Source organism: Bufo bufo, chromosome 3 (assembly GCF_905171765.1).
Source record: "Bufo bufo chromosome 3, aBufBuf1.1, whole genome shotgun sequence".
In the NCBI taxonomy this organism is placed as follows: domain Eukaryota; kingdom Metazoa; phylum Chordata; class Amphibia; order Anura; family Bufonidae; genus Bufo; species Bufo bufo.
In genome coordinates this window covers 415,966,245-415,980,403 of record NC_053391.1, presented here as the reverse complement: position 1 = coordinate 415,980,403, position 14,159 = coordinate 415,966,245, and positions in this window count along the sequence as shown.

Below are 14,159 nucleotides of genomic sequence, written 5' to 3'. Positions count from 1 at the left end.
TCAGGCTTCACGTCACCCACCACTGGAACAGGCCACTGTCAAACATTTAGGCCCCGGCACCCAGACAGAGGAGAGCGGTCCCGTAACAGAGAATCTGGCCTTATGTCAGCGCAGAATCTGTCTTCATGTCATAGCAGAGAATCAGGCTTCACGTCACCCACCACTGGAACAGGCCACTGTCACACATTTAGGCCCAGGCACCCAGGCAGAGGAGAGAGGTCCCGTAACAGAGAATCTGGCCTTATGTCAGCGCAGAATCTGTCTTCATGTCATAGCAGAGAATCAGGCTTCACGTCACCCACCACTGGAACAGGCCACTGTCACAAATTTAGGCCCAGGCACCCAGGCAGAGGAGAGAGGTCCCGTAACAGAAATCTGGCCTTATGTCAGCGCAGAATCTGTATTCATGTCATAGCAGAGAATCAGGCTTCACGTCACCCACCACTGGAACAGGCCACTGTCACACATTTAGGCCCAGGCACCCAGGCAGAGGAGAGAGGTCCCGTAACAGAGAATCTGGCCTGATGTCAGCGCAGAATCTGTCTTCATTTCATAGCAGAGAATCAGGCTTCACGTCACCCACTACTGGAACAGGCCACTGTCACACATTTAGGCCCAGGCACCCAGGCAGAGGAGAGAGGTCCCGTAACAGAGAATCTGGCCTTATGTCAGCGCAGAATCTGTCTTCATGTCATAGCAGAGAATCAGGCTTCACGTCACCCACCACTGGAACAGGCCACTGTCACACATTTAGGCCCAGGCACTCAGGCAGAGGAGAGAGGTCCCGTAACAGAGAATCTGGCCTTATGTCAGCGCAGAATCTGTCTTCATGTCATAGCAGATAATCAGGCTTCACGTCACCCACCACTGGAACAGGCCACTGTCACACATTTAGGCCCAGGCACCCAGGCAGAGGAGAGAGGTCCCGTAACAGAGAATCTGGCCTTATTTCAGCGCAGAATCTGTCTTCATGTCATAGCAGAGAATCAGGCTTCACGTCACCCACCACTGGAACAGGCCACTGTCACACATTTAGGCCCAGGCACCCAGGCAGAGGAGAGAGGTCCCGTAACAGAGAATCTGGCCTTATGTCAGCGCAGAATCTGTCTTCATGTCATAGCAGAGAATCAGGCTTCATGTCACCCACCACTGGAACAGGCCACTGTCACACATTTAGGCCCCGGCACCCAGACAGAGGAGAGGTTCATTCAACTTTGGGTTGCCCCGCAATATAATGGTAAAATGAAATTAAAAATAGTATTGAATGAGGAAGTGCCCTGGAGTAGAATACAGGGAGTGCAGAATTATTAGGCAAGTTGTATTTTTGAGGATTAATTTTATTATTGAACAACAACCATGTTCTCAATGAACCCAAAAAACTCATTAATATCAAAGCTGAATATTTTTGGAAGTAGTTTTTAGTTTGTTTTTAGTTTCAGCTATTTTAGGGGGATATCTGTGTGTGCAGGTGACTATTACTGTGCATAATTATTAGGCAACTTAACAAAAAACAAATATATACCCATTTCAATTATTTATTTTTACCAGTGAAACCAATATAACATCTCAACATTCACAAATATACATTTCTGACATTCAAAAACAAAACAAAAACAAATCAGTGACCAATATAGCCACCTTTCTTTGCAAGGACACTCAAAAGCCTGCCATCCATGGATTCTGTCAGTGTTTTGATCTGTTCACCATCAACATTGCGTGCAGCAGCAACCACAGCCTCCCAGAAACTGTTCAGAGAGGTGTACTGTTTTCCCTCCTTGTAAATCTCACATTTGATGATGGACCACAGGTTCTCAATGGGGTTCAGATCAGGTGAACAAGGAGGCCATGTCATTAGATTTTCTTCTTTTATACCCTTTCTTGCCAGCCACGCTGTGGAGTACTTGGACGCGTGTGATGGAGCATTGTCCTGCATGAAAATCATGTTTTTCTTGAAGGATGCAGACTTCTTCCTGTACCACTGCTTGAAGAAGGTGTATTCCAGAAACTGGCAGTAGGACTGGGAGTTGAGCTTGACTCCATCCTCAACCCGAAAAGGCCCCACAAGCTCATCTTTGATGATACCAGCCCAAACCAGTACTCCACCTCCACCTTGCTGGCGTCTGAGTCGGACTGGAGCTCTCTGCCCTTTACCAATCCAGCCACGGGCCCATCCATCTGGCCCATCAAGACTCACTCTCATTTCATCAGTCCATAAAACCTTAGAAAAATCAGTCTTGACGTTTCAGCTTGTGTGTCTTGTTCAGTAGTGGTCGTCTTTCAGCCTTTCTTACCTTGGCCATGTCTCTGAGTATTGCACACCTTGTGCTTTTGGGCACTCCAGTGATGTTGCAGCTCTGAAATATGGCCAAACTGGTGGCAAGTGGCATCTTGGCAGCTGCACGCTTGACTTTTCTCAGTTCATGGGCAGTTATTTTGCGCCTTGGTTTTTCCACACGCTTCTTGCGACCCTGTTGACTATTTTGAATGAAACGCTTGGTTGTTCGATGATCACGCTTCAGAAGCTTTGCAATTTTAAGAGTGCTGCATCCCTCTGCAAGATATCTCACTATTTTTGACTTTTCTGAGCCTGTCAAGTCCTTCTTTTGACCCATTTTGCCAAAGGAAAGGAAGTTGCCTAATAATTATGCACACCTAATATAGGGTGTTGATGTCATTAGACCACACCCCTTCTCATTACAGAGATGCACATCACCTAATATGCTTAATTGGTAGTAGGCTTTCGAGCCTATACAGCTTGGAGTAAGACAACATGTATAAAGAGGATGATGTAGACAAAATACTCATTTGCCTAATAATTCTGCACGCAGTGTAATATATTGTTAGGGGAGGTAGTTAATATCTAATCTGCACAAGGGATGGACAGGTCCTGTGGGATCCATGCCTGGTTCATTTTTATGAACGTCAGCTTGTCCACATTGGCTGTAGACAGGCAGCTGCGTTTGTCTGTAATGATGCCCCCTGCCGTGCTGAATACACGTTCAGACAAAACGCTGGCCGCCGGGCAGGCCAGCACCTCCAAGGCATAAAAGGCTAGCTCTGGCCACGTGGACAATTTGGAGACCCAGAAGTTGAATGGGGCCGAACCATCAGTCAGTACGTGGAGGGGTGTGCACAGGTACTGTTCCACCATGTTAGTGAAATGTTGCCTCCTGCTAACACGTTCCGTATCAGGTGGTGGTGCAGTTAGCTGTGGCGTGGTGACAAAACTTTTCCACATCTCTGCCATGCTAACCCTGCCCTCAGAGGAGCTGGCCATGACACAGCTGCGTTGGCGACCTCTTGCTCCTCCTCTGCCTTCGCCTTGGGCTTCCACTGGTTCCCCTGTGACATTTGGGAATGCTCTCAGTAGCGCGTCTACCAACGTGCGCTTGTACTCGTGCATCTTCCTATCACGCTCCAGTGTAGGAAGTAAGGTGGGCACATTGTCTTTGTACCGGGGATCCAGCAGGGTGGCAACCCAATATTCCGCACACAATAAAATGTGGGCAACTCTGCTGTCGTTGCGCAGGCACTGCAGCATGTAGTCGCTCATGTGTGCCAGGCTGCCCAGAGGTAAGGACAAGCTGTCCTCTGTGGGAGGCGTATCGTCATCGTCCTGTGTTTCCCCCCAGCCACGCACCAGTGATGGGCCCGAGCTGCTTTGGGTGCCACCCCGCTGTGAACATGCTTCATCCTCATCCTCCTCCACCTCCTCCTCATCCTCGTCCTCCTCGTCCTCCAGTAGTGGGCCCTGTCTGGCCACATTTGTACCTGGCCTCTGGTGTTGCAAAAAACCTCCCTCTGAGTCACTTTGAAGAGACTGGCCTGAAAGTGCTAAAAATGACCCCTCTTCCTCCTGGGCCACCTCCTCTTCCATCATCGCCCTAAGTGTTTTCTCAAGGAGACATAGAAGTGGTATTGTAACGCTGATAACGGCGTCATCGCCACTGGCCATGTTGGTGGAGTACTCGAAACAGCGCAACAGGGCACACAGGTCTCGCATGGAGGCCCAGTCATTAGTGGTGAAGTGTGTCTGATCCGCAGTGCGACTGACCCGTGCGTGCTGCAGCTGAAACTCCACTATGGCCTGCTGCTGCTCGCACAGTCTGTCCAGCATATGCAAGGTGGAGTTCAACCTGGTGGGTACGTCACATATGAGGCGGTGAGCGGGAAGGCCGAAGTTACGCTGTAGCGCAGACAGGCGAGCAGCGGCAGGGTGTGAACGCCGGAAGCGCGAACAGACGGCCCGCACTTTATGCAGCAGCTCTGACATGTCGGGGTAGTTGCGAATGAACTTCTGCACCACCAAATTCAGCACATGCGCCAGGCAAGGGATGTGCGTCAAACCGGCTAGTCCCAACGAGATTTCGCCCATTATCGCACACCACCAGGCCGGGCTTGAGGCTCACCGGCAGCAACCACTCGTCGGTCTGTTGTTCTATACCCCGCCACAACTCCTGTGCGGTGTGGGGCCTGTCCCCCAAACATATGAGTTTCAGAATGGCCTGCTGACGTTTACCCCGTGCTGTGCTGAAGTTGGTGGTGAAGGTGTGTGGCTGACTGGATGAGCAGGTGAAAGAAGAGGAGGAGGAAGCTGAGTAGGAGGAGGAGGAGACAGGAGGCAAAGAATGTTGCCCTGCGATCCTTGGCGGCGGAAGGACGTGCGCCAAACAGCTCTCCGCCTGGGGCCCAGCCGCCACTACATTTACCCAGTGTGCAGTTAGGGAGATATAGCGTCCCTGGCCGTGCTTACTGGTCCACGTATCTGTGGTTAGGTGGACCTTGCCACAGATGGCGTTGCGCAGTGCACACTTGATTTTATCGGACACTTGTTTGTGCAGGGAAGGCACGGCTCTCTTGGAGAAGTAGTGGCGGCTGGGAACAACATACTGTGGGACAGCAAGTGACATGAGCTTTTTGAAGCTGTGTGTGTCAACCAGCCTAAATGACAGCATTTCATAGTCCAGTAGTTTAGAAATGCTGGCATTCAGGGCCAGGGATCGAGGGTGGCTAGGTGGGAATTTACGCTTTCTCTCAAATGTTTGTGAGATGGAGAGCTGAACGCTGCCGTGTGACATGGTTGAGATGCTTGGTGACGCAGGTGGTGGTGTTGGTGGTACATCCCATGTTTGCTGGGCGGCAGGTGCCAACGTTCGTCCAGAGGCGGAGGAAGAGGCCGAGGCGGCGGCAGCAGCAGAAGAGGCCGAGGCAGCAGCAGCAGAAGAGGTAGCATGGGGAGCCTGAGTGACTTCTTTGTTTTTAAGGTGTTTACTCCACTGCAGTTCATGCTTTGCATGCAGGTGCCTGGTCATGCAGGTTGTGCTAAGGTTCAGAACGTTAATGCCTCGCTTCAGGCTCTGATGGCACAGCGTGCAAACCACTCGGGTCTTGTCGTCAGCACATTGTTTGAAGAAGTGCCATGCCAGGGAACTCCTTGAAGCTGCCTTTGGGGTGCTCGGTGCCAGATGGCGGCGGTCAGTAGCAGGCGGAGTCTCTTGGCGGCGGGTGTTCTGATTTTGCCCACTGCTCCCTCTTTTGCTACGCTGTTGGCTCGGTCTCACCACTGCCTCTTCCTCCGAACTGTGAAAGTCAGTGGCACGACCTTCATTCCATGTGGGGTCTAGGACCTCATCGTCCCCTGCATCGTCTTCCACCCAGTCTTGATCCCTGACCTCCTGTTCAGTCTGCACACTGCAGAAAGACGCAGCAGTTGGCACCTGTGTTTCGTCATCATCAGAGACGTGCTGAGGTGGTATTCCCATGTCCTCATCATCAGGAAAAATAAGTGGTTGTGCGTTAGTGCATTCTATCTCTTCCACCCCTGGGGAAGGGCTAGGTGGATGCCCTTGGGAAACCCTGGCAGCAGAGTCTTCAAACAGCATAAGAGACTGCTGCATAACTTGAGGCTCAGACAGTTTCCCTGATATGCATGGGGGTGATGTGACAGACCGATGGGCTTGGATTTCATGCGCCATCTGTGCGCTTTCTGCAGAAGACTGGGTGGGAGATAATGTGAACGTGCTGGATCCACTGTCGGCCACCCACCCAATTGACTAATGCCTGCACCTGCTCAGGCCTTACCATCCTTAGAACGGCATTGGGCCCCACCAAATATCGCTGTAAATTCTGCTGGCTACTGGGACCTGAGGTAGTTGGTTCACTAGGACGTGTGGCTGTGGCAGAACGGCCACGTCCTCTCCCAGCACCAGAGGGTCCACTAACACCACCACGACCATGTCCACGTCCGCGTCCCTTATTAGATGTTTTCCTCATTGTTCACCACAATTTTGAGAATGGCAAATTTGGGAATGGTTTTTCAACCCAGAAAAAAAAGTGTGCTTTTACTGTCACTACAAATAACTTGACCAGCTAAAACAGTAGAGATTTGGTTAAATAGAGATGTGAGGCCTGTTTTTTTCTGCGCTGTGTGACAGGTATAGGTTTAATCACAGAATCAGATTTCTATCAGCACGCTAGCGTGTGTCTTAGGTTTTTCTGAATGACACTATCACTAGCTTCAATGTAAGATATTCTTTTTGGGATAGATTTCAAGTAGGCCTCAAATACCAGAAACTAGTTATTTTGAGAATGGCAAATTTGGGAATGGTTTTTCAACCCAGAAAAAAAAAGTGTGCTTTTACGGTCACTACAAATAACTTGACCAGCTAAAACAGTAGAGATTTGGTTAAATAGAGATGTGAGGCCTGTTTTTTTTTGCGCTGTGTGACAGGTATAGGTTTAATCACAGAATCAGATTTCTATCAGCACGCTAGCGTGTGTCTTAGGTTTTTCTGAATGACACTATCACTAGCTTCAATGTAAGATATTCTTTTTGGGATAGATTTCAAGTAGGCCTCAAATACCAGAAACTAGTTATTTTGCAATTGGCAAATTTGGGAATGGTTTTTCAACCCAGAAAAAAAAGTGTGCCTTTATGGTCACTACAAATAACTTGACCAGCTAAAACAGTAGAGATTTGGTTAAATAGAGATGTGAGGCCTGTTTTTTTTTGCGCTGTGTGACAGGTATAGGTTTAATCACAGAATCAGATTTCTATCAGCACGCTAGCGTGCGTCTTAGGTTTTTCTGAATGACACTATCACTAGCTTCAATGTAAGATATTCTGTTTGGGATAGATTTCAAGTAGGCCTCAAATACCAGAAACTAGTTATTTTGAGAATGGCAAATTTGGGAATGGTTTTTCAACCCAGAAAAAAAGGTGTGCTTTTACGGTCACTACAAATAACTTGACCAGCTAAAACAGTAGAGATTTGGTTAAATAGAGATGTGAGGCCTGTTTTTTTTTGCGCTGTGTGACAGGTATAGGTTTAATCAGAGAATCAGATTTCTATCAGCACGCTAGCATGTGTCTTAGGTTTTTCTGAATGACACTATCACTAGCTTCAATGTAAGATATTCTTTTTGGGATATATTTCAAGTAGGCCTCAAATACCAGAAACTAGTTATTTTGAGAATGGCAAATTTGGGAATGGTTTTTCAACCCAGAAAAAAAAGTGTGCTTTTACGGTCACTACAAATAACTTGACCAGCTAAAACAGTACAGATTTGGTTAAATAGAGATGTGAGGCCTGTTTTTTTTTTGCGCTGTGTGACAGGTATAGGTTTAATCACAGAATCAGATTTCTATCAGCACGCTAGCGTGTGTCTTAGGTTTTTCTGAATGACACTATCACTAGCTTCAATGTAAGATATTCTTTTTGGGATAGATTTCAAGTAGGCCTCAAATACCAGAAACTAGTTATTTTGAGAATGGCAAATTTGGGAATGTTTTTTCAACCCAGAAAAAAAAGTGTGCTTTTACGGTCACTACAAATAACTTGACCTGCTAAAACAGTAGAGATTTGGTTAACTAGAGATGTGAGGCCTGTTTTTTTTTGCGCTGTGTGACAGGTATAGGTTTAATCACAGAATCAGATTTCTATCAGCACGCTAGCGTGTGTCTTAGGTTTTTCTGAATGACACTATCACTAGCTTCAATGTAAGATATTCTTTTTGGGATAGATTTCAAGTAGGCCTCAAATACCAGAAACTAGTTATTTTGAGAATGGCAAATTTGGGAATGGTTTTTCAACCCAGAAAAAAAAGTGTGCTTTTACGGTCACTACAAATAACTTGACCAGCTAAAACAGTAGAGATTTGGTTAAATAGAGATGTGAGGCCTGTTTTTTTTTGCGCTGTGTGACAGGTATAGGTTTTATCACAGAATCAGATTTCTATCAGCACGCTAGCGTGTGTCTTAGGTTTTTCTGAATGACACTATCACTAGCTTCAATGTAAGATATTCTTTTTGGGATAGATTTCAAGTAGGCCTGAAATACCAGAAACTAGTTATTTTGAGAATGGCAAATTTGGGAATGGTTTTTCAACCCAGAAAAAAAAGTGTGCTTTTACGCTCACTACAAATAACTTGACCAGCTAAAACAGTACAGATTTGGTTAAATAGAGATGTGAGGCCTGTTTTTTTTTGCGCTGTGTGACAGGTATAGGTTTAATCACAGAATCAGATTTCTATCAGCACGCTAGCGTGTGTCTTAGGTTTTTCTGAATGACACTATCACTAGCTTCAATGTAAGATATTCTTTTTGGGATAGATTTCAAGTAGGCCTCAAATACCAGAAACTAGTTATTTTGAGAATGGCAAATTTGGGAATGGTTTTTCAACCCAGAAAAAAAAGTGTGCTTTTCCGGTCACTACAAATAACTTGACCAGCTAAAACAGTACATATTTGGTTGAATAGAAATGTCAGGTCTATTTTTTAGGCGCTGGGTGACAGGCTCAACTTGCCCCTGATGTAATATATGGCCAAAAAATAACCACACTGTTGATGGTTAAATGCACTTGGGTGACACAGGCTCAGCCTGCACCAGATGTAGTATATGGCTAAAAAATAATCAGACTGTCGATGGTTAAATGCACTTCGGTGACACAGGCTCAGCCTGCAGCTGATGTAGTATATGGCCAAAAAATAACCAGACTGTTGATGGTTAAATGCACTTCGGTGACACAGGCTCAGCCTGCAGCTGATGTAGGATATAGCACAAAATAACCACACTATCGATGGTTAAATACACTTGGTGATAGCTTGTGCTGGCGCACCACAAGTCACAGAATGGCCTCCGATTACGCCAGAAAAAAAGTGATCTAAAAACGCTCTGGGCAGCCTCAAAAAAGTGAGCAAGTCAATAATAGCACTTCAATGATCCACAGCTGCAGATCGATCACAGAATGAAGTCTTTTGGAGGAGTTAATCTGCCTAATCTCACCCTAACGTCGCAGCTGCAACCTCTCCCTATACTGATCATAGCAGAGTGACGTGCGGCGCTACGTGACTCCAGCTTAAATAGAGGCTGGGTCACATGCTGCACTGGCCAATCACAGCCATGCCAATAGTAGGCATGGCTGTGATGGCCTCTTGGGGCAAGTAGTATGACGCTTGTTGATTGGCTGCTTTGCAGCCTTTCAAAAAGCGCCAAGAAAGAGCCGAACACCGAACCCGAACCCAGACTTTTACGAAAATGTTCGGGTTCGGGTCCGTCTCACGGACACCCCAAAATTCGGTACGAACCCGAACTATACAGTTCGGGTTCGCTCATCCCTAGTCATAACCATGGAAACAAGCAGTGCATAATGTGATGGAAAAATTAATCCAGCCAGCAAAGGAGGCAATATGGACAATCACAATGCATTAGTAAGTGACTTGTATTAACTTCTTCTACATAATAAATGATATTTGTTGAAGTGACAAAACCCCTTTAAATATCCATGGAGGAAGAAATTTTGGGATCCAGCATCATATGGGCTACAGTATCTAATCAAGATTTATTTTAAGATGCATAGTAAAAAAGCTATGGTGCACATCCACAAACCTAAAACTTACCTAAAGACTGGATTTTTTTTAGCCATTTGTTGCTGAACCCCAAATTAGTTTCCTCCTGCTATATTCCCAGGTAGCCAGCCTGGCACTTCTCTATGCATCATACTTACTCTCCCTGTAGCCTGTGTACCCAGTGTCCTACACGGTAATGAGGTGATGTCTCTTTCTATTGTATTTCTACATCTTTAGTTAATGATGAGCTGTTAGCTCTCCTGACATTTATCTGTTTTAGTAGAATCTTGTAATATCCATAAAATAACAATTCTGGAGCGTCTCTTCTCAGAGCTCTGCATTGTTCTGTTCCTCTATTATTTCTCTCAGAAATTTAGGAATAGATTGACTACTGGATATTTGACAAGGGGAAATTATAACACCTAGTAGCCATTTATTCATAAAAATTCATAAAAGAAACAATAGAATAGACGCTCCAAATTTAAAGGGAAATATCAGTATTTACTAAAACATCTTAAATGTCCACTCACGGGGCTATATTATTTATCCATGTATAGATCATTGATAGAGCACCCATAGGGGCTATCCTGTACCTCTGTGACACCAATTTTATAACAATGCAAATTATATAGCGTAAATATATTCTTCTAATTGCTTCTACAGGAAAATATAGTGACACATAGAGGCACCAATTGTAATACCATATACGTGGACCCTAAACAGCCCTTCACACTATGTTGCATATTAATTGTATATGCCATAAATGCCTCATTAGTGGTGTCCAACTGCTTGGCTGTTTACAACTTTCTATTCTTCTATTCTCTTACTAGTGGAATGAAAAGTGGGATAGTGGGAAATCCCTCCAAGCATCTAGGAAGAGGACCATATTGTACGATTGCATTCAGATTGTGGGAAGGCTAATGAGACCAATATTGCCGGAATCTGCAAGAATCAGTGTTTATGTCCACCCAGAGGTCATTGTATATCCCAGAATGCTACTTTGTGTACAGGGGAGCATTCATATATTATCTTCACCCTTACTTGGTTTCTTTTCTCTGAGTTTTGATCCATGCTGGAAAAATGAATATCAAGATCTCATTGATGATTCTAGTTTGTCATGGCTGTTTGATTATAGATTTAGTCAAATCATTTTAACTAAATTAGCTTACAGTTTTTAATAGATAGTTTTTACACATTTGATGAATATTTTGGACACATCCATAAATTTGTACTGAAAGGCTAGCCTGCATGACAGGCCTATCGTATCATATAAGACACCATAAGAGCTACTCAGAGTTGCTCTAATTTTGGTTGACTAAGCTCGGCTAACTAATAAATGGTCAGCCATTCATATGAATACAACAGTATGTTTCCCGTGAAGTGGCCAATAGAGAGGCCACACAAAAATGTTATCAGCTTTAACTTTATTGGCATATATATCCTCTTCACAGTAATGTCTAATATTTTTATATGTGTAAAAGTCCATTCACACATCCGTATGTGTTTTGCGGATCCGCAAAACACGGACACCGGCAATGTGGGTTCCGCATTTTGCGGACCGCACATCGCCGGTACTCTCATAGAAAATGTGGACAAGAATAGGACATGTTCTATTTTTTTGCGGAACGGAAGTGCGGATCCACAAATACGGACAGCACATTCCGACCCCATTGAAAATAAATGGGTCCGCACCTGTTCCGCAAAATTGCGGAACAGATGTGGACCCATTTTGCGGACCTGGGAATGGACCCTAATGCTTATTGAAGGGACTAATGCAATATCTTTTGCCAATTCTTATTTTCTGATGGTATCAAAAGAGTTGTGTTCTAGAAAGTCAAAAGTCAAAGTGTATTAACCCGTTTGTGCCACCAATCTGTATGCGATATATACATCCTGTTGATGCACCATAAAGCTAGGATGTATAGGTACATTCACCATTTTAATGACAAATCTCTTGTATATCACCCTGCATTACAGAAATTGGTCTCGCATTTTTTCAGTTGGATTCTGCTGAAGAGACAGGGGGTATAAATTGTCATTTTTGTCACAAAAATTGCCAAGCATAGTGTTCATAGTGGGCCTAAATTCCAATTCCAACTAATGGCGGGAGGTACAAAAGAACAAAAATGGGGACCTTTGCTCTCAGGTATCACAATGATGATGTAGGTTACATAAAATATACTTATTTTATACTTTTATACACAGGATAGGGAGAAAGACATTTTTCTATGACTTTGTTTTGTGAAATTTATTACATTGAGTTACAAATAAAAATATAAGAAAATGTGGGGAAGATTTATCAGAACTGAAGTAAAGGAAAACTGGCATTGTTTCCCATAGCAACCAATCCGATTCCACTTTTCATTTTTCAGCTCCTGTGAAAAAAAAAGATGAAAACTGGTTGTTATGGGAAACTAAGCCAGTTCTACTTTACACCAGTTTTGATAAATCTTCCATTTTTAGCTTTATAGTACTGCCATTTTTTTTTTCATTTTTATCTATATTAAAATAAAAATTAAAAGGAACAAGTATTTTTGGCACTATATGAAAAAAATAAAAAATAAAGTATCAAATAAAACAATATTTACTTGAAAGATTAAAATTTGATATAGGTATTCAGGGATCACAGGCTGTGACCACAAAAGAGCAGAGGTGGTAGCTATATCTTCCCCCACTTCAATATTGACCTTTAATTAGCGATATACTCATCACACCTGTAAAACATGTGACTCAGGGGGTAATTTATCTACGATTGCTGAATACATCTGCATATAATTGCCTTTTGCTTTTTAATGATTATTTTTACGCTTTTTATTGATACTTATGCTTTTATTCATAAGGAGGAATTCTCTGTTTTAAGGCTGCATTCAATACATTTGAATAGGTGATATGTGGTTTAGTTTATTTAGCCATTGATCCAGAATTTGCTTATACCATCCTGTGGCAAAATGCTTGCTAGATCAATAATCCCATTGTATACCGAACTCTGATGCTGACAAGAACTAATAACTATACAGCAGCCAGAAAATGGTACATATATGACAATGCAGAGGCGCTATTCACTATAATTTCTGCTTGACATGGAGTTAAATTGAAAGCTATTGCTGACAATACACTTACCAATGTTTGTGTGAACCTAATAATACATAAAATAGTTTGATTAAGTAGAAAATGGATTTTACACTTCATTAAACACATCTGGGCTGGTAGAGAAAGCATGAAGAGCAAGGGTGCACTGGGTTACTTGGGCCCACCCACAATGCACTTAACCGCTCATTTACATATGGAACTGAATTCTCCAGTAGAGTTGAGCGGACACCTGGATGTTCAGGTTTGACGGGTTCGGCCGAACTTCACAAAAAAGTTAGAGTTCGGGACCCGAACTTGACCCGAACACGAACCCCATTGAAGTCAATGGGGACCCGAACTTTGGAGCACTAAAATGGCTCTAAAAATGTCATGGAACTGGCTAGAGGGCTGCAAATGGCAACAAAATGTGGTTAAGAGCATGGCAAGTGCTCTGCAAACAAATGTGGATAGGTAAATGACTTTAAATAACATAAAATACATAAAAATAAAAAATTATAATCTTGATCTAGGAGGACGAGGTCCATATGGAGTAGGAGGTTTAGGAGGCAGTGGATGTGGCGGTGTAGGTGGAAGCGACGGTGGATGAGAAGGAGGTAGCCTACACAGTTTTTTGGTTTCAATTATTATCATTTTTTTTAAAATTAGGGTACACCCCAAAGCATTGGGAAATATAACCTGTGATAACCCCCTCCAGTCGTGCTAAACAAACGTTCAGACAATACACTGGCTGCAGGGCAGGCCAGCACCTCCAAGGCGTAAAGGGCAAGCTCAGGCCATGTGCCCAATTTGGAGACCTAGAAGTTGAAGGGGGCAGACCCATCAGTCAGTACGTGTAGGCATGTGCACACATACTGCCCCACCATGTCACACGTCCCCATGATGTTCACAATCCAATTGGATATCTTCTCTATCAACTTTCGATGTTCTTTTCTGCGCCTACCATGTTGATCGCGGTTAGCGGCGAATCAGGGTTCCACGCCGGAGAGGGAGTGTAAGAAAGAGAGACCACATCCAAGGTAGGTCAATAGATGCAATTCAATGTTATTGAGCGGAAATGTGGGACAAAGTATTGAAGCAGAAGCTTCTAAGTTAAGGAGGGGGCGTGCGGCAATTACCCACTCCCGACTGGGGAAGGTAGTGACGATAAATAACAATACAGGACTCTTAGGATGCCCTGTTATTGGAATGATTATTAAAAAATTATAGGGAATGTCACTGGGG